The sequence below is a fragment of the Eschrichtius robustus genome, chromosome 3, assembly GCF_028021215.1.
Source record: "Eschrichtius robustus isolate mEscRob2 chromosome 3, mEscRob2.pri, whole genome shotgun sequence".
NCBI lineage: Eukaryota > Metazoa > Chordata > Mammalia > Artiodactyla > Eschrichtiidae > Eschrichtius > Eschrichtius robustus.
Window position 1 is genome coordinate 26,050,864 of NC_090826.1, and position 23,987 is coordinate 26,074,850.

Sequence of the window (23,987 nt, forward strand, 5' to 3'; positions counted from 1 at the left end):
CTGACTTAAATATATAGATAAAAGGTAGAGTTTTGCAATTATAGATTTTATGTATCAGAGTATGGGTTTATTGCTTGAAAAGTCACTGTATAAAACATTCAACATTCTGATTTTCTTGGCCAGGTCTCCCTGTTCACTTATGGCTAAATTTTTAATTCATTGCCTATCTTGTGTATGTATTTCTTCCATTCTGTTTTCATCAAAAACTCAAATTTACATAAGAGCTGGAGTTTATCTAGACCAATACCCTCTATTTGCAGAGAAGGAAATGAAACTTAGAAAGGGAAAGTTACTTGTCCATGGACATATAGCTGATTTAGTGATAGAACTAGTGTCAGAACTCTGATCTCCCAGCTCTCCCCGAGACAGTGTTGAAGGAGTATAGCTCATCAGTTACATCCTGCAGGTTTGGAGTCACTGTCTGGGTTAATATCCGCCCCCCCCCCTTTTTTTTTTTGGCCTTGCTGCGGCTTATGGGATTTTAGTTCCCCAGCCAGGGATTGAACCTTGGCCCTCAACAGTGAGAGCACAGAGTCCTAGGGAGTCCTAACCATTGGACCACGAGGGGATTCCCTGGGTTAATACCCTTTCCTGTAAAATGGGGCTAGCAATACCATCTACCTGATAGGTTGTTGTGTGTCGGGATTCAGGAGACAGTGCACATTGCTACTATTATTATTGCTGTGGCCCTTTCATTTCTCACTGTGTTGACCCCTTCACTGCTTCTTAAAGCTCCCCACCCTCGGTGTACATGTCACATGCTCTCCTGATTCTCCCTGTAATTCTCTGTCTGAAACTCTGGCTTCTCTTCCCCATTCTGCCCCACGGTCGGCACAGTCCTCCTGGTTCTCACCTCAGCCCGTATTTCCTCTGAACCCCTTCATCTCTATTTGCAAATATCTCCCACGTCTTCACCTTCAAGTCCGACTTCCCCTCTTAAACTTCAGACTAGCATTTCCAGTGGCCTTCTGGCCACGGCTACCTGATTTCCCACTCACATCAAACACCATGTACTTAAAACCTAAGTCATTGCTTTTTCTCTAACCTGGCTTTCTTCCTCCTGGCTTCCTAATTTCTGTTAGTGATACTGCTAAACACCTATGTTTTTAAAATTGCTGTCTTCTCTTTATGTCTCTCTAGCCTTCCACAGCCAATTACAAATCGTGGTACATTTTGGTACAATTAGGCAAATCAAATAAGAAGTATAAGAGCTCTGGGGATTACAGTGGGGCTTTCTGAAAATATGTAGTAGGATTTTTCAATCAGCCATCAAGACCCATGAATTTATTTCCCATTCAAGACATTTGTATCTTTTCCTTCCTTCCCATTCCAGTCATCATCACTGTGTTCAGACCAGTAAGCAGATTGACAATTGCAATAGTGTAGCTGTTTGTTCATGTGGCAGTAGCTTGGTTTGTTCTCTCTGTCTCTCTCTCTCTTTCTCTCTCTCTCTTTCTCCCAAGAAATACAACCTCTTAACGTTTCATAATGGAATGTCATCTTGTCACTTGTTCATGTAGCACATGAATCTTGACTTAAGTAGACACAGAATATCATTACTCTGAGAGCTCCCAAGATATCTTAATCTTGAATTACAACCTAGATCTGGCTAAATATGAGACAGATAGTTAATATTTCACCCACTTGTTTGACACACTTTAAAATTTTTATTTTTTAGTATATATTCATATGATTCAAAACTCAAAATATTTTGGGACTTCCCTGGTGGCGCAGTGGTTAAGAATCCGCCTGCCAATGCAGGGGACACGGGTTCGAGCCCTGGTCCAGGAAGATTCTCACATGCCGCGGAGCAACTAAGCCTGTGCGCCACAACTACTGAGCCTGCGCTCTAGAGCCCGTGAGCCACAACTACTGAAGCCCACGCACCTAGAGCCTGTGCTCTGAAACAAGAGAAGCCACCACAATGAGAAGCCCGTGCACCGCAACGAAGAGTAGCCCCCGCTTGCTGCAACTAAAGAAAGCCTGCATGCAGCAACAAAGACCCAACGTAGCCAAAAATAAATAAATAAATAATTTAAAAAAATTTTTTTTAAAAACTCAAAATATTAAAAAAGTCTACCATATAAAGTCTCCGTTCCATCTTTGCCTCTGTCTCCCAGGTCCCACCTTGCCTCCAACTGGCAACCATCATCCTGGGTTTCTTGTTAATCCTTCCAGAGTTTCTGCTTTTTTCCCTTGTATTTTGTGTATGTATACACACACACACACACACACACACATATATACTCTGTTCCTTGCTTTTTAAAATTTTTTTATTATATTTAAATTTTATTTTTATTTATTTTTTTGCCTGCGTTGGGTCTTAGTTGCGGCACAGGGGTCTTCGTTGAGGTGTGCGGGATCTTTCGTTGTGGTGTGGGCTCTTCGTTGTGGCATGCGGGTTTTCTCTCTCTAGTTGTGGCACATGGGCTCCGGGGTGCGTGGGCTCTGTAGTTTGCAGCAGGCCGGCTCTCTCGTTGAGGTGCGCGAGCTCAGTAGTTGTGGCACACGGGCTTAGTTGCCCCTCGGCATGTGGGATTTTAGTTCCCCGACCAGGGATCGAACCCACATCCCCTGCATTGGAAGGCGGATTCTTTACCACTGGACCACCAGGGAAGTCCCTGTTCCTTCCCTTTTTTAAAAAAACTTAACTATGTGTATCATGTATCATAGCCATCTTTCCATATGACTGTCCTTCCCTACTGATGGACATTTTTCTAGTCTTTTGCTATTCCAAACAGTGCTGCAGTGAATAACTATGTACATATGTCACTTTGATCATGCACCAGTATACCTGTAGGATAAATTCCCAGAAGTGAAATTGCTTGGTCAGAGAATATATACATTCATAATTTTGAGAACTGTTGCCAAATTGCCTGCCATGGGGTCATACCAATTTATATTCCTGCCAGTAAAGATTGAAAGTGCCTGCTTTCCCACAGTCTTATCAATATTATCAAATGTTTGGATTTTTTTGCTCATTTGAGAGAGGAAAAATGAAACATCAGTGTAGTTTTATTTTTATTTTTTTTCACATCTTTTTTGGAGTATAATTGCTTTACAGTGTTGTGTTATAGTTTTCATTTGCATTTATATTTTTATGGCTGAGTTTGAACATCCTTTCATATGATAAGGGACATTTGTATTTCTTTTTCTGTGAACTATCCTTTGTCTTATTTTATCTTAGGTTATTGTGCCAATTTCTTAGAAGCTTGGTGTATATTATGGAGATTGCCCTTTCTCTAACAGACATTTTTGCCATGTTGTTATTTGTCTTTTGCCTTTTTGTGATATTTTTTTGCCATACAGAATTTTGTTTTATCTTTATGTAATTAAATGTATCAATCTTTTCTTTTATGGCTTTTGTATTTTGAGTCATGGTTATAAAGGCCTCTCCCACTTTGAGTTTATAAATCTTCCAGATTTTCTCTTAGCACTTTTATGGCCTTATTTTCACACTTAAGTCTTTGATCCATATGTAATTTATCCTGATATGCGATGGGAGGTGAAAATACATCTTAATTTCTTTTTCCAGAAGGCTAAAAATTGTCCCAGTGCCAGTTAGTAAGTTGCTCATCTTTTTATTGTTTATCATATATTAAATTCCCGCATATACTGGGGTACATTTCTGGATTCCTAGTATACTCCACTGGTCTGTCCTTCTCTCTCTTTTTTTTTTTTAATAAATTTATTTATTTATTTATCTTTGGCTGTGTTGGGTCTTCATTATGGTGCGCGGGCTTCTCATTGTCGTGGCTTCTCTTGTGGAGCATGGGCCCTAGGCGCGCAGCCTTCAGTAGTTGTGGCATGTGGACTCAGTAGTTGTGGCTTGCGGGCTCTAGAGCTCAGGCTCAGTAGTTGTGGCGCACAGGCTTAGTTGCTCCGCGGCATGTGGGATCTTCCCAGACCAGGGCTCGAACCTATGTCCCCTGCATTGGCAGGCGGATTCTTAACCACTGCGCCACCAGGGAAGTACCCCCGTCCTTCTCTTTATGACCAGCATCACAGTTTTAATTATTGATGAAGTATCAATATGTAATATAATTGAATATCTGTTGGTGCTAATTCCTGCTCTTTGGTATATTTATTTTTCCATAAAACTTTAGCATCAACTTGTATTGATCTTAAAATAACCTGCTGGTATTTTTATTATGATCATGTTATATTATAAAATAACTTAGGAAGAACTAACATCTTAATATGTTGAATCTTCCTGTTTGAAGGGTTTGATTTTCCATAGTCTTCTCTGGTGTCCCTTGGTTTTTTTCATGAGTAGTCTTGTGCATTTCCTGTTAAATTTATTCCTAGGTATTTTTTATTTTTGATGCTATTGTAAACAGGAGTCTTTAATTTCATAACCTCCTTCCCCCTGTGAATACTCTTTTTTTTTTTTAATTTATTTTTGGTTGCTTTGGGTCTTCATTGCTGCGCACAGGCTTTCTCTAGTTGCGGCGAGCAGGGGCCACTCGTGGTTGCAGTGCGTGGGCTTCTCATTGTGGCGGCCTCTCCCATTGTGGAGCGTGGGCTCTAGGTGTGCAGGCCTCACCAGTTGTGGCTCACGGGCTCAGCAGTTGTGGCACATGGGCTCAGTAGTTGTGGCTCATGGGCTCTAGAGCATGGGCTCTAAAGCGCAGGCTCAGTAGCTGTGACGCACGGACCTAGTTGCTCCGCGGCATGTGGGATCTTCCTGGACCAGGGCTTGAACCCATGTCCCCTGCATTGGCAGGCGGATTCTCAACCACTGCACCACCAGGGAAGCCCTGAATGAATACTCTTTTTGTTTGTGGTAATTTTACAGTTGATTCTGTTGCATTTTCCAGGTATACAATCATCTTATCTGCAAACAATGGTAATTTTACCTCTTACTTTCCAGTGTTCCTTTCTGTAGTTTCTTTCTCAAGTCTAATTGCATTGGCTAATGTCTCCAGAACAGTGTTAAATAATATGTAGTGGTAAAAGAGGGCATCCTTGTTCTGTTGCTGACTTTACTGGGATGCTTCTATTAAGATGCTGGGTTTGGGGCTAAAATAGATATATTTTATCACCAACAAACTTTTAATAGATTGTAGACCAGACTCTGTGCCATAAAATGGGGATTAAAAAAAGATGAGTATGACTCCACCTGCCTTCAAAGAGTTTACAGGAAAAGACAGACACAAAAATTAGTGTGATATGTGTCACAGTAAAGTTATGTATAGTACACAGTGGGAACACAAAAAAAAGGTGATAGCTAATCAGCTTGAACCCCATGTCAAGATAAAATTCCAAAGGACAGTGTACTCAAAGCATATTAGCTTAGCTTGCCTTTGAAATGTTTTCGTTGAATTAATTATAGTATGTCCTTGACTTTATTTTATTTTTATTTTTTAAATATTTATTTATTTATTTAGGCCGCACTGGGTCTTAGTTGCAGCACACGGGATCTTCACTGGGGCATGCAGGATCTTTAGTTGCGGCACACGAGCTCTTAGTTGCGGCATGCAGACTTCTTGGTTGCGGCATGCGGACTTCTTAGTTGTGGCATGCGGACTTCTTAGTTGTGGCATGCAGACTTCTTAGTTGCGGCATGCATGTGGGATCTAGCTCCCGACCAGGGCTCGAACCCAGGCCCCCTGCATTGGGAGCGCGAGTCTTACTCACTGGACCACCAGGGAAGTCCCAGGACGTCCTTGACTTTAGAGGCAACATATAGGGAAAGTCATGTAAAGAACCTTTGTTAGTTCAGGACTTCCCTGGTGGCGCAGTGGTTAAGAACCTGCATGCCACTGCAGGGGACATGGCTTCGAGCCCTGGTACAGGAAGATCCCACATGCTGTGGAGCAGCTAAGCCCATGTGCCACAACTACTGAGCCTGCGCTCTAGAGCCTGCGAGCCACAGCTACTAAGCCCGCCTGCCACAACTACTGAAGCCCATGCGCCTAGAGCCCGTGCCCCGCGACAAGAGAAGCCACCGCAATGAGAAGCCCACACACTGCAAAGAAGAGTTGCCCCTGCTCATCGCAGGTAGAGAAAGCCCACACACAGCAGCAAAGACCCAATGCAACCAAAAATAAATAAATAAATAAATAAATAAATATATGTATTCATTTATTTATTAAAAAAAAAAAAAAGAACCTTTGTTAGTTCAGTAAGGACACTAGTGAAGATATTTATTGAATGTCTACCACATCCCAAACATTAAACTAAGGTTGGGCATACACATAGACATGGTCTCTCCTCATATGGATATTATTCAATACAATGTAGCAGGGAAACATACATCAGGATAGGCAAATAAAATGCATTTCAGCACTTGCCATGGCATACATGTATACAGTACAATGGGGCATGGAGGAAATAGCAATTAACATGAACCCAGAGGGGACTTCCCTGGTGGTCCAATGGTTAAGACTCCACGGTTCCAATGCAGGAGGCGCGGGTTTGATCCCTGGTCAGGGAACTAAGATCCCATATGCCACGTGGCATGGCCAAAAAACAAACAAACAAAAACATGAGCCCAGGGAAGTCAAGGAAAGCTTCCCAAAGGATGCTCTGTTTGAGCTGACTCTGAATGAAGAGTGAGAGTTTCTCAGACTGAGAAGTGTGGTTTTATTGTAGCACAGGAACAATATGTACAAAAGCTTGGCGGCATGAAAGGTATAGTGTGCCTGGGAATGGCATATAGCTTAAGAGTGGGAGGTGAGGTAGCTGGTAGGAGATGAGAGTGCAGAGATTGGCAGAAGCTGGGTCATAAAGGGTACTAAATCCATTCATAGAAATATGGACTTTAGTAGGCAGGAAGGAGCCACTAAAGAATTCTAAACAGGAGAATCTGGAAAGATAACATACTTCAGGGTGGACTGAAGGGAGAAAGATAAAAGGCAAGGAGACCAATTAGGAAGTTTATTGTATTAGTCCAAATATTCTCTATAATGAAATTTTATGTCCTCATAATAATTCACATACAAATTCCTCCTAAAAGTTAGTGCCAGAACAATGCTCATTTCTACTGGGCAAATGATGTGAGCACTATATAAATTGTTTGTGTTTCTCTGTTTTTTGCTTTTGCCTTGGATTCCAGGACAAATGGTGCTAAATGTCAACCTACAGAAACCATCTCATCTCCATTTAAAATATCTAATTTCTATTGTAAAATATGTTTCATATATATGTATTTAAAACTACTTTAAATCACTTTAAAAAGGATGTATGATCCTTTTGGAAAATATAGACAAATATAAAGAAACAATATAAATTCCTGAAGTCATCTAGCCCCACCTCTCCCCAAGTGTATTCACCCTAAGTCAATGACATTCTGCCTCTACCTCAACTGCAAATAGAACTCGTTACTTTGCAAGGGGGCAAATTCTGTTGTTGAACAGCTTAACCCAGTATTTCTCAAAAACAAATTTTTTTTACCAAAACCCACAGTAAGAAATACTATATTTTACATCTTGACCCAATACACACATACCTGGGATTCTGCTTATTAATCTCTCTCTCTATCTGAAACAAAAAATTCATATAAGAATTCTTACTATTTGCAATAAACTTTCCAAACCTTAGTTTGCTTGCATATAAATATGAAGGCACTAGATCAAGACACCTGAGTTCAAAAAAATCCCATCAAGTTCTCATTTTTAAGAAACTATTCTTTATACTGAGTTAACATCTGTCCCCCTTTAGTCCTATCCATCCGTCCTTTTTGCTTTTCAGAACTACACTGAACATTTATTCAACAAATATGACTGAGCATCTGTGTGCCAGACATGCTCTGTGCTAGGGATGCTGAGGTGAACAAAACAGTCAGCCCTTTTGGAACTTACATTCTAGTGATCAGTCCAGAGGACTAAGTCTACTGGAGCTGCTAAAAGAATAATTCTACTTCCTCTTCCACATAATTGTCCTTCAATATTAGAAGACAGCTATCATGTTTCCTTTTAATCCTTTCCCCTGGTTTCTAAACTGTGCCACATATGACATAGTTTCTATGACGACAGCTATTGAGCCCTAGTGATCAACTGAAACTTCCCACACTAAAGATGGATTTGTCAAGATAACCTCTGATAGTGATATTGAAGCAAAGATTTGTGTAAAGTTGGGGAACAAGTTATGTGAAGATCTGGGTGAAGAGTGTTCCCGACACAAGGGCCATCAGGAGTGCATTGGCACATTGGGAAACATCAAAACGAATGAGGTTAGAGCTAGGGGCAGGTAGAGGGAGGAAGGGAAATCTTGCAGCCCTTTTAGATGAGGGTGAAGATTTTGGCATTCTTTCTGAGAGGGAAACCATTGGAAGTTTTTTTTTTTTTTAAATAAATAAATTTATTTATTTATTTATTTATGGCTGTGTTGGGTCTTCGTTTCTGTGCGAGGGCTTTCTCTAGTTGCGGCGAGCGGGGGCCACTCTTCATCTTCACTCTCACTATCGCGGCTTCTCTTGTTGCGGAGCGCAGGCTCAGTAGTTGTGGCTCACGGGCCCAGTTGCTCCGCGGCATGTGGGATCTTCCCAGACCAGGGCTCGAACCCATGTCTCCTGCATTGGCAGGCGGATTCTCAACCACTGCACCACCAGGGAAGCCCCCATTGGAAGTTTTGAGTAGAGGAATGATATGACCTGACTTACATTTTAGCAGCTAGATCCCTCTGGTAAAAGCAGAGAACAGAAAGGAAGCTAAGGCAGTAGTCTGTTTATTCAAGTGTTCTTTTATGATCCTCATTACAGAGTTTTATCATATTCTTCATAAAGTTTCTGTGTATTTCTTGTTAAAATATTTAATTTTCACTATTTTGCAAGAAGAACCTTCCATTGCATCTGATAACTAGCTACTCATTTTTTGTGTATTCACTTTGTGTATTTTATAACTGGGATATCTTTCCAAATTCTCTTGTTTCTAAGGAGTTTTTTAAAATTGACTTTATTAAGGTATAATTTACATACAATAAGATGTACCGGTTTTAAGTGTACAAGTTCAGTGGGTTTTGATATGTATTCATGTGTAACAATCAGCATAAATAAGATATAGAACATTTCTATCACCCAGAACTTCCGTCCTATCTTTTTTTTTTCCTCATGCCTTTTTGAAGTAAACGCCCCTGTCTCACTCTCAGCCCCTGGCAATTATCAGTCTCCTTTCTGTCACTCTAGATGAATTTTGCCTGTTTCTAGAATTTCATGTGACTGGAATCACACAGTTTGTACTGTTTTGTGTCTGGCTTCTTTTGTTGAGGCTAATGCTTTTGAGATTCATTCATGTCACTGTATCAGAGGTTTGTTTCTTTCTGTTGCTCACTACTATTCCATGGTATGGATGTACCACAATTTATCTATTCACCAGTTGATGGACATTTCTTTATAGATCAGGGCTAGTATGAATGAAGCTGCTATGAAGATTCTTGTATTGATACAAGTCTCTTTGTGGACATATGTTTTCATTTCTCTTGGGTAAATACTTAGGAATGGAATTCTTGGGTCCTAGAGTAGGTTTAACTTTATTGGAACTGCTAAACAGTTTTCCAAAGTGATTGATTGTACCATTTTACATTCCCACGAGCAGTGTATGAGATCCACTTTCTCCACATCCTTGTCAACACTTGGTACTGTCAGTCTTTTTAGTTTTAGCCATTACAGTGGGTGTGTAATGACCTTTCATTGTTCATTGTGTAAAACCACAATTTGTATTTCCCTAATGATTAATGATGTTGAAATTTTTTCATGTGCTAATTTGTATATCTTTAGTGAAATATCTGTTCAAATCATTTGCCAATGAGTTGTTTGTCCTATTATTGAGTTTTTTGAAGTCTTTATATATTCTAGATACAAGTCTTTTGTCAGATGTATGTATTGCAAATATTTTATCCTAGTTCATGGCTCGGCTTTTCATTTCCTTAATGGTATCTTTCAAAGAGCAGAGTTTGTCAAATTTTTCTTTACGGTCCATGCTTTTTGTATCCTAAGAAATCTTTGCCTACCCCAGGGTCCTAAAGATTTTTCTCCTATGTTTTCTTCTAGAAATTTAACTTTTACATTGAGTTCTATGATCCATTTTGAGTGAAAATTTGTATCAATATGTGGTGTAAAGTAAGGATCAAGGTTCATTTTTTTCCTGTAATGGATATACAGTTGTTCTGGCACCATTTGTTTGAAACTGTTACTCCCCCCATTGAATTACTGTGTCACCCTTGTAAAAAAAATTGATGAAATGAGCCTTACTTAAAAAAATTGATTGATAATATATTTGCATGTCTTTTTCTGACTCTTTCTATTCCATTAATCTGTTGTATAGAGTGTTCTATAAATGTCAGTTTGGTCAAGTTGGTTGATAGTGTTGATCAGGTGTTTTATATCTGTATTGATTTTTCTATCTATTCCTTCTACCAGTTACTGAGAGAGGAGTGTTGAAATATACAATAATAATTATGAATTTCAGTATTTCTTTTTTCACTTCTGCCAGTTTTTGCTTTATGTATTTTAAAGCTGTGTTATTAAGTATGTACACATTTATGGTTGTTATATTTTCTTAATGAATTGATCCTTTTATCATTATAAAATATCTTTTTAGCTCTGGTATTGTCTTGAGCCTGATATGTCTGATATTAATATAACCATTCCAGCTCTCTTACAATTAATCATATGCTTTTTTACCTTTATTTACTTTAACGTTTGTATCTTTAGATTAAAAGTGTGTTTCTTGTAGACAGCATATATTTGAGTCATCATATTTTATCCAGTCTGACAATCTCCTTTTTAAATGCAGTTCAGAATATTTTCATTGATATAATTATCAATATAGTTGGATTTAAGTGTACCGTCTTGCTATTTGTTTCCTATTTATGCCATCTCTTTGTTGTTTCTCTTCCCCTTTTTTCCTGCCTCAATAAAAGAATATTAAGTAATTTTCAGTATTTTGTTTTATCCCCACTGTTGGCTTATTAGCTTAATCTCTTTGTTTTATATTTAACAGTTGCTCCAAGAGTTGCAATATGCATTTTCCCTTATTATTTATCACATATTGTACCACTTCATATATAGCACAGGTTAGCAGACTACAGACTTCAGGCCAAATGTTGATTACTCCCTGCTTTTGTAAGTAAAGTTTTATTGGAACACAACCACAGCCATTCACTTATGTATTGTTTATGGCATATTTTTATGCTACAGTGGCAGAGCTGAGTAGTTGCAACAAAGACCACTAGCCTGCAAAACCTAAAATATTTACTATCTGGCCTTTTACAGAAAAGGTTTGTCAACCTCTGATGTATAGTGTAAGGACCTTAAAACAGTATATTTATGTTTCTCCTCTTTGCTTCAAGTATTTTTTCTGCCCCCACCTTTTCTGGAACGTCAATTACAAATATATTAGACCAATTTGATATTGTTTAACATGTCACTAAGACTCTGTTTACTTTTTGTCAGTTCTTTTATAAAACTTTAGTTGGGATAATTTCCATTGCTATGTCTTCACATTCATGGATTATTCTTCTGCAGTTTATAATATCTGCCACTAAGCCCATCTACTGAATTTTTAATTTCAGATATTGTATTTGTTTCTAGATTTTTTTGATTATTTTTATATCTTGTCTTTCTCTCAATATATTCATATTTTTCTTCAAATTTTAAATTAAACTTTAATATAAAATTTTTAAGTATAAAATTTTATTAAATATATTAACTCTTTTTTTCCATCGTTGTTTACTAAGTCTAGCATCTCTTTCATTCCTGGATCTGTTTCCATTGACCAATTTTTCTTCTGATTTTAGGGTGACTTTTTTTGCTTTTTCACATGTCTAGTGATTTTTGATGGAATGGTGGACATTGTAATTATATGTTTTTGAGTATCTGAATTTTGTTATTTTCCTTCAAAGACTTTTGAATTTTGGTTTATGTGTTAGTTAAGTTGCAGATGAATCAGCTTGATGATTTTGAAGCTTGTTTTTGAACTTCGGGGAAGTTCTAGAGTCATCTTTACTGTTGAGTTAGGTTAGTCCTTCTACTAAGGTGTTTCTCTTCTGGGGTCTCTAGTAAATGCCCTAGGTGTTCAGCAAAGAGTCTTTATCCTGACTGGTCAAAACTTAATTGTCTCTTAACCCTGTGTGAGCTCTGGGAATTTTTCTGCTCACAGTTCCCCAATTGTTTTTCAGCTGAACTCTTGTAGTTTAACCCTACACATTTGTAGATTACTGTTCAGCACAGACTCTAGAATACTCCTGTGCAGATTTATTGATCTCTTTGCCTGTGTAGTTGCTTCCTCTGGTACTTTGCCCCACAACTGCCAGGCACCTCAGCCTTCTTGAACACCACCTCTGTCTATTCAATCCAGTTTGATTTCCCCTCCCTGTATCAAAATCCAGAAAGCCAGAGTGATAATAGGCTGCCTCATTTGATTCCTTTTCTTGGAGATCACAGTCTCACTTGCCTTGTTTTCATTGTCTGAAGACAATTTTTTCATGTATTTTGTCCAGTTTTCTAATTGTTTATAGCAGAAGGCCAAGTCTAGTACCAGTTACTCCAACTTGACAAAAGCCCAAGAATTTTACTTTATTTTTTTTTTTAATTTTTATTTATTTATTTATTTTTGGCTGTATTGGGTCTTCGTTGCTGTGCATGGGCTTTCTCTAGTTGCGGAGAGCACGGGCTTCTCATCGTGGGGGCTTCTCTTGTTGCAGAGCACAGGCTCTAGGCGCGGGGGCTTCAGTAGTTGTGGCTCGTGGGCTCAGTAGTTGTGGCACAAGGGCTTAGTTGCTCCACGGCATGTGGGATCTCCCCGGACCAGGGCTCGAACCTGTGTCCCCTGCATTGGCAGGTGGATTCTTAACCACTGCGCCACCAGGGAAGCCCAGAATTTTACTTTAGGAAATAGTTTTCTAATTTTACTTTTGCATTTAAAGATATATAATATCTGCAATAACAATAACCGTTCCATCTTTTCCAATATTCATATTTTAATTATATTGCCTAATTCATTGGCTCGTAATTCCAGGACAATGTTAAATAATAGTATTGATATTTCCCTGGTATTTTTCCCTAAGTGTAGAAGGGAAGCATTTTAAAGAGATAATATCCAGAGTTAATGAAAGTGTTGGGGGAAAAGGGCACTGTCATTTCATGTTGGTAAAGATTTAAATTGATATAGTGTTTTGGGAAGGTAATCTGTCTGTACTCACTAAGCAACTCTACTTCTAGGAATCAAATTATTTCACAAGTGCTCAAGGATCTGTGTGCAAAGGTATTCATTGCAGCATTATTTATAATAGCAAAAAATTGTAAAGTCATGACCTACTACTGTGCTTCAGATTAGAATAGAGGAATTATTAGATTTTAACTGATAGGATATGATAGTAAAAGATTGGGTATTGATTTCATGCTTCTTTAGCAATATTCCCAGATGTCCTGTTTCGGCAATTGTATGATATAACCTTGAGTATATTCTACCTCTGTTAGCATAGTATCCCTGGTTTGTCTGTATTCCAGAGACAATCCTTGGGCATATAAGGATTCAGCAAAAGCTGGATCTTTGGGCCTATAATGAGAATGTGAAGGCCCCAATCTCTAGCCAACTGCTTTAGTCTTTTTTGTGAAATAATTTCTGGGAAGTTTGGGATTTCAAAGCCTACTATTAGCTAGAACCTAGATTATTTTAAACATGAAAGAAATTTCATTATAGACGTAACTCCTTGAGCACTAATTTATTATAGTGCTTTTCATCTCTGTATATGTTCATATTTATAAATTTGATACAGTACTGAATTGTGGTTAATGCATTTAAAAAATAACCACTCAGCCAGTCAATACAGTTAGCACTAAAGAGAGCTGATTTAGCAGATGGTATATTCCTGAGTTTGAGAGGCCTCACTAATCTATTTGTGTTTCTATGCCACAGTCTCACTTTCTGTCATTATTTCATGTTCTGCCGAATGATTTTGACCCGTAATAACTTGTCACAAGTGTTAAAGCTAAAGTTACCATAAGAGTACTAAACAAAAATACTACTTTGGATGTTAAAATCGATACTTTACAGTGGTTCAAACCAGGGAAACACTTTTAAAAAACTGATCAGCTGTTAATTAGAGATTGGTGGAAGACTTCTGACATCATGAAAGCTATCATAGGAATTACTGTAGCCTGAGAAGAAATGACTCACAACCATCTGAATGAACAAAGTTGGAAGAAACTTTGCCTGGAGGCATACCAGGATTTCAGGGAATGTGAAGGGAAAAAATAACTGCAAAATAGCAACACCAGAAACTATGCTTTAGTGATATGATGACCTTAATTGCACTGATTCTATTAACGTTCCCATTTATAGAAATATGTTCTCCCTGCTAAATAGAGTATTCATGAATGGGCTATCGCTGCAGGCTTGGAGAGTGTTACAAATTAGGAATAAATGACTCTTGGTCACACATGATAGAAATCCAACTTAAATTTAAGCAGAAAAGGAAATTTATTGGCTCACTTAACTAAAAATCCAGAAGGAGCATTGGTTTTAGGCACAGCTGGATTCAGGTATTAAAATAATATCATCAGGACTCTCTCTGAAACAGTTTTATCTAGTTTTCTTCTGTGTTAGCATCATTCTTAGGTGGGCTTTCCCAGTTGTTGAAGGTAACTTTTTGCAGTTCTAGGCTCATGCGATCCTTAAGGCCATGCCCTTGTGTAGTGAGACCTTTATTCTCTAGCTTCCATAACACACTCAGACTGACGAGTCTAGTTCATATGTCCATTGAGTCAGGGAGGCAAAGGGATGAACAGCATCACCAAATTGTGGAAGGCAGTTCCCAAAAGAAAAAGAATCCTATGCTGAGGAAGAGAAAGGGGTCCTGTGCAGGCAAAGGATAACAGAGGTCCAACTGTAATTACAGAAATGGAAGGAGGCTCATGTAAAAAGTACACAGGAAATATTATGGGTGAAATGATTTGATGCCTGTGATTTTATTTTAAAATATTCTGGGGGGAAAATGGAGGCAGATACAAGACACAAAATTAGCAAAATCGATCAGTGTTAAAGCTGGGTAATAAATACACAAGTATTCCATGTATTATCTGCTTTATTTTGGTGAGTGTTTAAAATTTTGCTTAAATAAGTTAATGACAAAAACAATGCACCAACAATAACAACAACAAAATAAATGCAGTTTCTATGGACTATGGTTGTTTGTAAGAAGTAAAAGTTAAGAGAGAAGCTGAGAGGGAAGATTATATCATTTGTCCAGAAGGGCAAGCCTCAGGATAGATCCTTTTTTTAGATTCATCTGTTTTAGGGACTAGAAATGTTATCAGTCAGGGTCTCCTCAGGGAAACAGAAACCACTCTGGGCATTTCAAAGAGAAGAAGTTTAATATATGAAATTGCTTCCAAAAGTTTAAGAAGGGCTGGAATAGCGAAAGGAAAAAAAGGGGCCAGGGGAGCTAGAAGAACGTCAATCATAGGAACTTCCCTGGTGGTCCAGTGGGTGAGACTCTACGCTCCCAATGCAGAGGGCCCAGGTTCGATCGCTGGTCAGGGAACTAGATCCCGCATGCATGCTGCAACTAAGAGTCCACATGCCGCAACTAAGAAGTCTGCGTACCGCAACTAAGATCTGGAGCAGCCAAAATAAATTAAATAAATAAATATTTAAAAACAACAACAAAAAGGAATTCCAATCATAGATCAGAAGCTGCTGTGCCCCTGAGCTGGAGCTCTCAAGTCTGTGCTGGCTGCTGTGCAGTTGGAGTTGCTGTCACAGTCGTTCTGGATCTGCCAGAGAGGGACCACTTCTATCAGAGAGGGAAAGTCCAAAGGCTGGAAAGTCTACTGGAGTCCAGAATCACCTGCTTCTGCTGCTGCTACGCCAACAGCCAGCAGCCACCAGAAACTGCTGCATTTTCACTGCCCAAAGCAGGAAACTTTTTTCCTTTTACTGATCTCCTGTTGGTGCCTCCTACTGATAGACTCTAACAGGAAGCCAGCTGCAAGGATGGAAGCCTGGGAAATGTCATTTGCAGAATTCTAGTTACATCAGTAGAGAGTAGAGTAGAGCATGGCAGGTGTTGAACTGAGAGACAACAGGTAAATGACCAATATAGTCCACCCTCTTTGCCTACATGGCATCCACATATACCACTCTTCCCATATTTAAAATTCTAAACAAGTTCACGAGTCTGCTTTCCAGTATGCAACTATCCTTCATACAAACAATGACACCATCATCGTTTCCCCAAAATGGGTGACGTTCATTCTTCTTTTAGGTCAGTCATGATCAAATTTGGTGGAAGCATGCAATGTTTCCCTGGTGGCAACATTCCTATTTTGAGAGATAAGACCTCTGTAGGGACAGAAAGCAAGAATTCTGTAAGTGGGCTATTAGAGGTAAAAGTGAAAGGAGGCACTGCCACTTTCATCCCTTGATTTCTAGAAGTGAGTATTCTAGTTATGGAAATAATAGCATCTATATTGGTCAGTGGCTAAAATTATATACCACATCCATTTGGATAGCACCCCAATCTGTCAGGGTATCATCTCTCTTATGGGGCCATAATGGAATATTCAGTTGGTTATTCCACCATTTTATCAGGTAAGCTGCTTCTGGGTGATGGAGTATACAGCAAGCTTCATGGTGGCTAGGGAAAGAGGCTGCCTGACATCCACAGAACAGGTCATCTTGTCTACCTGATCTCTGAGAGCCTCTTCTGCAATGGGTACCCTTTATTAAGCATTCACGTGAGACACTAACGTCTCTTACCCTGTGCCCATTCCAAGAGATATTTCCACCTGCCTCTTCCCCCCATGCCTTTTGGTCACCAGTTCTTCTGTCTGGTTCTTTCTAAATCCTTAACTGTTTGGCCAACTTGTTAGCCATTGTCCATGAATCAGGGTAAAATCTATACCTGTGTCTATCTCTTTCTGTATGCAGAGTGGGCAACCAGATGATCACTGGGGAGATTTTCCTTCCCAAAATCTTTCAGGGACACTCCTGATGGGATTTGTGATGTTTCAACTATCCACTTCCAGCTGGTGCCAGCATATTGTGCAAAACCATCTCTAAATCGGCCTTAACTTTTTCTTCCTCAGTCAACTTGTTGTAGGGAACTCACTTTGGAACCATATCTATGAGCTGAGGAAAGGCAGCAATTACACTTCATCTCCCAAAGCATTGCCTTCAATAGGACTTCATCCTAAGCAAACACAGGTGATAAGGTAGGTAGGTAATCATAGTGCTACTACATCTCCATTTTCCATTGGCAGTAAGGCCATCACTCTGTTCAAGCTTAGAAGGTCTATTTCCTGGAACCTTTTCTGTCACCAAGATTATATAGTCCTATCCAGAAAATGGGAGTCATTCTAGATATTCCAGACAGAGATAATATAATACACGAAATTATTTTCCGTAACATGTTACGGAAAAACCCAAATGAACTTTTTGGCCAACCCAATACAAGGGTGTGGGAAGGCCTAGAAGAGCACAAATGAGGATGGGGTCTAGAGGAACAAAAAGAAAGAAGGAAATGATACTCAGAGGTGACAAGCTGCTAATCACAAGGGCTTAGAGTCCACCTGCCCTTAAAGCTGAGCCCACAAGCATATACTGCTTGCTGGACCTTTGGAGACACAGTTTTAGATCTGCTGAAGAGTTGCCACCTCGATCAGAACTGGAACCACCAAAAAGATTCTGCATCTGCCTGAGCTGCTGTCCAGAATCCTCCCATCCTGCTACTATTACAACAAACACCAGCAACTGTGAGAGCTAGAAGCTGGAAATTTCTCTCTTCCCCTGGTCTTCTGATATCCATTATGACCCATTTAGCATATCCTACAGAAAGTTAACTGATGAAAGATCCTGGGTCATGAAGTTGCAGACTCTCAGCCCCAGACGCTACCCATCAGAACAGAGCAGAATACAAAAGGACAGTTGTTTGGCTTAAATAGGTAAGCCATAGGTAAAAATGATCAGTACGGAAACCAAAATCTGTTGCCTTAGTTATGAAAGCCCTGCTTCCTGACAAGAGCAAAAAACAAACTTATTCAGCCATAGATGGGTAGGTTAAGGAAAAATGGCAACTTTTCCTGCCTGTCAATTGCTATAGTCTAGCAATGAAACAGTTTCACCAGTACAAATCCACTGAATATTTATTGAGTATCTACTATAGTTTAAGCTCAGCTTATGTTGTGATACTTTAATCTTGTGATTTGAGTGAAAAGTATAAATCAGAGTAGATTAAAAATCAGCTATACATTTTTGCATTTAACTACTGTAATTCTACCACATTTCCCCCATCCTCCTCATTTTCACAAATAGTGATATTTTAGAGATCAAAGGCATCTGTAATGAGCTCCCATGTCACCTCCTTCTCTTAGATATCTGTACATTTTTTCACTCTCTCTTCCTGTTGCAAAGAGGGTACCCTCTTCTCCCACCCCTCACTAATCCTTTCTAATAGTAACCATTTTAATGTGTTCTCAATCCCTTCCTGCTTCATCTGGAAGTTTATTTCTTCAGTTATTTTTTTTCTTTCTAAAATATTCAGATTCTTCTTCAGCCTTGACCCCACTTTCCTCCCTTATTCTCTTTCCCTTTACAGCAAAACTCTTTGAAAAGAGTTGTGTGTGCTTGTTTCTCTCATTCCATTCTCCCTTAAACCCACCCTAAAACACACACACACGCGCGCGCACGTGCACACACACACACACACCACTGATAAATCCCAGTGGTCAACTCTTAGTCCTCATCTTACCAAAACTAACAGAGTTGATCACCCCTTCTTCCCTGAAACACTTTCTTCACCTCCAGGATGTTTCTTCCTATCTTTCTGGCTTTCCTCTCAGGTATCTTTTCTTGGTCCTCTTCCTCTCTCTGTTCTCTAAATGTTGGAGTGCCAAGGACTCGTCTCTGTTCTATGTGGCCTCCTCCTTTGGTAATCACATCTAATCTCATGACTGTAAATACCGTCTATATGCTGACGATTCCCAATTTTATATCCCCAGCCTGGAACTATTTCCTTAACTCTACTCATATATCCAGCTGCCCACTCTTTATTTCTTATTGGATAAATAACAGGACATGTTAAACTTAGTATGTCCAAAATTGAGCTCCAGGTACCAGCCCCCTACAACCTGTTTCTCTCCCAGTCTTTCCCATTTCAACAAATGGCAAGTCCCTTTTGCCAGTACTCAGGCCATAAAGCTTGAAGTCATCCTTGATTGTTCTCTTTCTCCTCCCTGCCATATGTGTGTTACCTAGATGCGTGTGTGTGTGTGTGTGTGTGTGTGTGTGTGTGTGTGTGTGAATTGCCTTTTCCCTTTTATTTATTGGAGTCTTTTCATTAAGCCCCTGGCACTCACTCTCAATCCTATCTTGAAATTATATTTTCAAGAGTATATAGCACTAGGAATTCAGCTGCCAACTTGGGGTATTTCACATTAGGGAAGAGTCGTGTGACTGCCCTTTGACACAGTCCGTTGCTGAAGTCATTCCCCACAGCTTCAGCCTTTTCAGAGGTCCTCTGTTGTTTCTTCTGCTTGTCACAGGCAGTGCTCAAGTCTCTGCAGTCAGGAGAAGGTAATTTTCCACTTTACTTGCACTGTTAACACCCCCCCCACTCCCTATCACCTCTCAGTGAGGAGCCTGTTTAAATTTGTACCAAGTGACTGCGGTTTGCAGCTCTTGACAATGCTGACGCTCACTTCAAATGTCTACAAATTGCCTGGAAAGCAAATTCTTATTGAAACTTAAACTGAAAAAGAAAATCTGTTTCCCCCGCAAGGAATTAACTTTTTATTAAATCTTTTAAGAATAGAATTTGTGTTTATGTAACACTTTTATGTCTGAAAAAGAACTGGCAGTGACTTGGACATCAATAAATCTTTCCTCTATGAAGCCAACTTTGATTCCTTTCCGGGTTAAGAATGGATTTTAAAGAAAAGTTGCACTAATAGATGAAAGTTACCAAAGAATTCAGAATCTTCAGATATAACATAGATTGGGATTCTTTGGTTACGAGTTAAAAGGAAAACCAACTCAAATTGGCTTAAGGAAAAGGACATTTATTGGCTCAAGTAACTGAAAAGTCCAAGGACAGATATAGCCTAAGCCATGACTGGGTCTAGGGCTGGGGTTAGCAAAAGGAGCCTGTGTCTGTTTTTGCAAATAAAGGTTTATTGGAACACAACCATGCCCATTCCTTCTCATATTGTCTAGATGCTTTTGTGCTCTGACTTGAGCAATATAGTGGTGAAGTTGAGTAGTTGTGAGAGAGATCTATGGCCCACTACGATGTGTGGTGTTTTCCCCCAAACCAAGCAATTCTCTCAACACTAACTCAACTCAATTCTGATACTATCTACCTGGAGATAGCATCAGATTCCATAGGTTAAGAGCTCAATCCCACAAGACTGCCTCCATTTCAGATGCCAGTCACAAGTCAGGTTGTTACCTGTACATCTGACCAACTGGTTTTAAAGGTTCCCAGGACCCCCTCCTTGATTAATTTGCTGGAGTGGCTTACAGAACTCAGGAAACCAGTTTACTTACTAGACTACTGGTTCATTACAGAGGGTATTAAAGGATATGAATCAACAGCTGGATGAAGAGATACATAGGGCAAGATGCTGAATCCAGGAGCTTCTGTCCCTGTGGAGTTTAGGGCTGGCAAGTGGATGAGTTCTCTTTCACCAACCTGGAAGCTCAGAACCCTGTCCTTTGGGTTTTTATGGAGGCTTCATTACATAGGCACAATTGATTAAATCATTGGCCATTGGTGATTGATTCAACCTCCAGCCTCTCTCTCCAGAGGTCATGAGGTGAGACTGAAAGTTCCAACCCTCTAATCTAATTAATCTAATCCACTGATTGGTTTCCCTGGCAACCTCCTCCAGTCTTTAGGGGACTTCTGAAAGTCACCTTATTAACATAAACTCAGTTATGGTTGAAAGGGGCTTTTCATAATAACAAGATGTCCATTTCACCTTTATGGCTCTGATGCGATTTCAGGAACTGAGGACAAAAGACCAAATATTATAACAAAAGATGTTCCCATTGCTCTTACTGCTTAGGAAATTCCAAGGGTTTGGGGAGCCGTGAGCCAAGAACCATGGACAAACTCCAAAATGTATATTTATTATAAATCACATTCTCACACCCACAAGCCCTAAAATATTTCCTATCTGACCCTTTATAGAAATGAATGACCGGGACTTCCCTGGGGGTCCAGTGGTTAAGACTCCACACTTCCAATGCAGGGGATGCAGGTTCTTCCTGGTCGGGGAGCTAAGATCCCACATACCATGCTGCACAGCCATAAAACCTCTGGTCTAGGGAAAAATGATGTTGACAGGATCTGGCCTTTCTGTTTCTTTGCTCTGCTTTCCTCAGTGTTGGTCCTTTCTCATGTAGGCTCTCTCCTCATGGTGGCAGAAAATCTACTATAGCTCCAGGCTCACATCCTCATAAGAGTGGTCTTCTTTTCTGGTCACTCCAATAAAAAATGCTAAGATTTGCTTTGATTGAACCTCTTTTTCTGGCCTTGTTTGACGTGTCCATCCCCAGACCAGTAACTGGCCGTGGGAATGCAGTGCTCTGATTTGCCAGGTCTAGGTCACAAGTTGACCTCTGGAGTGATGAGTTGAGTCAATATCTCCCAAACCATAAGAAGGAAAGTGAAGCGGTGATCCTCTTAAGAAAAGTTGAGGAGTTATTACCAGAAAAAGGTACTGAGTGAGTAGGGGGAGTAGTAGGAATAGAATAATGAATAAACAGAAGGGAAATTACATAACAGACTGGTAAACAAAAGCATCCACTGAAACAATTAGAGTAACAGCTTTTAAATAGCTACAGCTTCGGGACTTCCCTGGTGGTCCAGTGGCAAAGAATCTGCCTTACAATGCAGGGGACGGGGATTCCATCCCTGGTCGGGGAACTAAGATCCCACATGCCACAGGGCAACTAAGCCCGCATGTCACAACTACTGAGCTCACATGCCTCAACGAGAGAGCCCGCGTGCCACAGACTACAGAGCCCACGCGCCCTGGAGCCCGTGCGACACAACTAGAGAGAGAAAACCTGCACACCACAACTAGAGAGAAGGCCACGCGCGGCAACTAGAGAGAAGCCCACGCACCGCGACGAAGAGCCCGCATGCCTCAATGAAGATCCCGAGTGCCACAATGAAGACCGGACGCAGCCAAAAATTAATAAATAATAAATAATAAATAATATTTTTTTAAAATAATTAATTTTTTATTTATTTATGTATTTTTGGCTGCATTGGGTCTTCGTTGCTGCGCACGAGCTTTCTCTAGTTGTGGCGAGTGGGGGCTACTCTTGGTTGTGGTGCACAGGCTTCTCACTGTGGTAGCTTCTCTTGTTGTGGAGCACGGGCTCTAGGCTTGCGGGCTTCAGTAGTTGTGGCACACAGGCTCCGTAGTTGTGGCGCACAGGCTTAGTTGCTCCACAGCATGTGGAATCTTCCTGGACCAGGGATTGAACCTGTGTCCCCTCCATTGGCAGGCAGATTCTTAACGACTGCGCCACCAGGGAAGTCCTAAATATCATTCTTTTTTTTTTTTTCCAATCCCAATCGCCCAATTCAGTACACCACCATCCCCACCCCACCGCGGTTTTCCCCCCTTGGTGTCCATACGTTTGTTCTCTACATCTGTGTCTCAACTTCTGCCCTGCAAACCAGTTCATCCGTACCATTTTCCTAGGTTCCACATACATGCGTTAATATACAATATTTGTTCTTCTCTTTCTGACTTACTTCACTCTGTACGACAGTCTCTAGATCCATCCACGTCTCAACAAATGACTCAATTTCGTTTCTTTTTATGGCTGAGTAATATTCCATTGTATATATGTACTACAACTTCTTTATCCATTCGTCTGTCGATGGGCATTTAGGTTGCTTCCATGACCTGGCTATTGTAAATAGTGCTGCAGTGAACACTGGGGTGCATGTATCTTTTTTTTTTTTTTTTAATCAGTCATCAATTTTTATACACATCACTTTATACATGTCAATCCCAATCACCCAATTCAGCACACCACCATCCCCACCCCACCGCAGTTTTCCCCCCTTGGTGTCCATACGTTTGTTCTCTACATCTGTGTCTCAACTTCTGCCCTGCAACCCGGTTCATCTGTACCATTTTTCTAGGTTCCACATACATGCGTTAATATACAATATTTGTTTTTCTCTTTCTGACTTACTTCACTCTGTACGACAGTCTCTAGATCCATCCACGTCTCAACAAATGACTCAATTTCGTTCCTTTTTATGGCTGAGTAATATTCCATTGTATGTATGTACCACATCTTCTTTATCCATTCGTCTGTTGATGGGCATTTAGGTTGCTTCCATGACCTGGCTATTGTAAATAGTGCTGCAATGAACATTCGGGTGCATGTGTCTTTTTGAATTACGGTTTTCTCTGGGTATATGCCCAGTAGTGGGATTGCTGGGTCATATGGTAATTCTATTTTTAGTTTTTTTTTTTTTAATGCTATTCTTGTCTGCTTACATTCTTTTTATTTATGTATGTATGTATGTATGTATGTATGGCTGTGTTGCGTCCTCGTTTCTGTGCGAGGGCTTTCTCTAGTTGTGGCAAGCGGGGGCCACTCTTCATCGCGGTGCGCGGGCCTCTCACTATCGCGGCCTCTCGTTGCCGAGCACAGGCTCCAGACGCGCAGGCTCAGTAATTGTGGCTTACGGGCCGAGTTGCTCCGCGGCATGTGGGATCTTCCCAGACCAGGGCTCGAACCCGCGTCCCCTGCATTGGCAGGCAGATTCTCAACCACTGCGCCACCAGGGAAGCCCCTATTTTTAGTTTTTTAAGGAGCCTCCATACTATTCTCCATAGTGGCTGTATCAATTTATATTCCCACCAACAGTGCAAGAGGGTTCCCTTTTCTCCACACCCTCTCCAGCATTTGTTGTTTGTAGATTTTCTGATGATGCCCTTTCTAACTGGTGTGAGGTGATACCTCATTGTAGTTTTGATTTGCATTTCTCTAATAATTAGTGATGTT

The 23,987-nt window shown here is 40.2% G+C and overlaps 1 protein-coding gene across 2 annotated transcripts in view; it reads left to right on the top strand.

Moving 5' to 3' along the window:
* The window catches only part of ZBTB8A (zinc finger and BTB domain containing 8A), a 55,403-nt gene that overhangs the window by 11,275 nt on the left and 20,141 nt on the right, over nt 1-23,987 (top strand). The gene's annotated exons all lie outside the window — the stretch shown is intronic.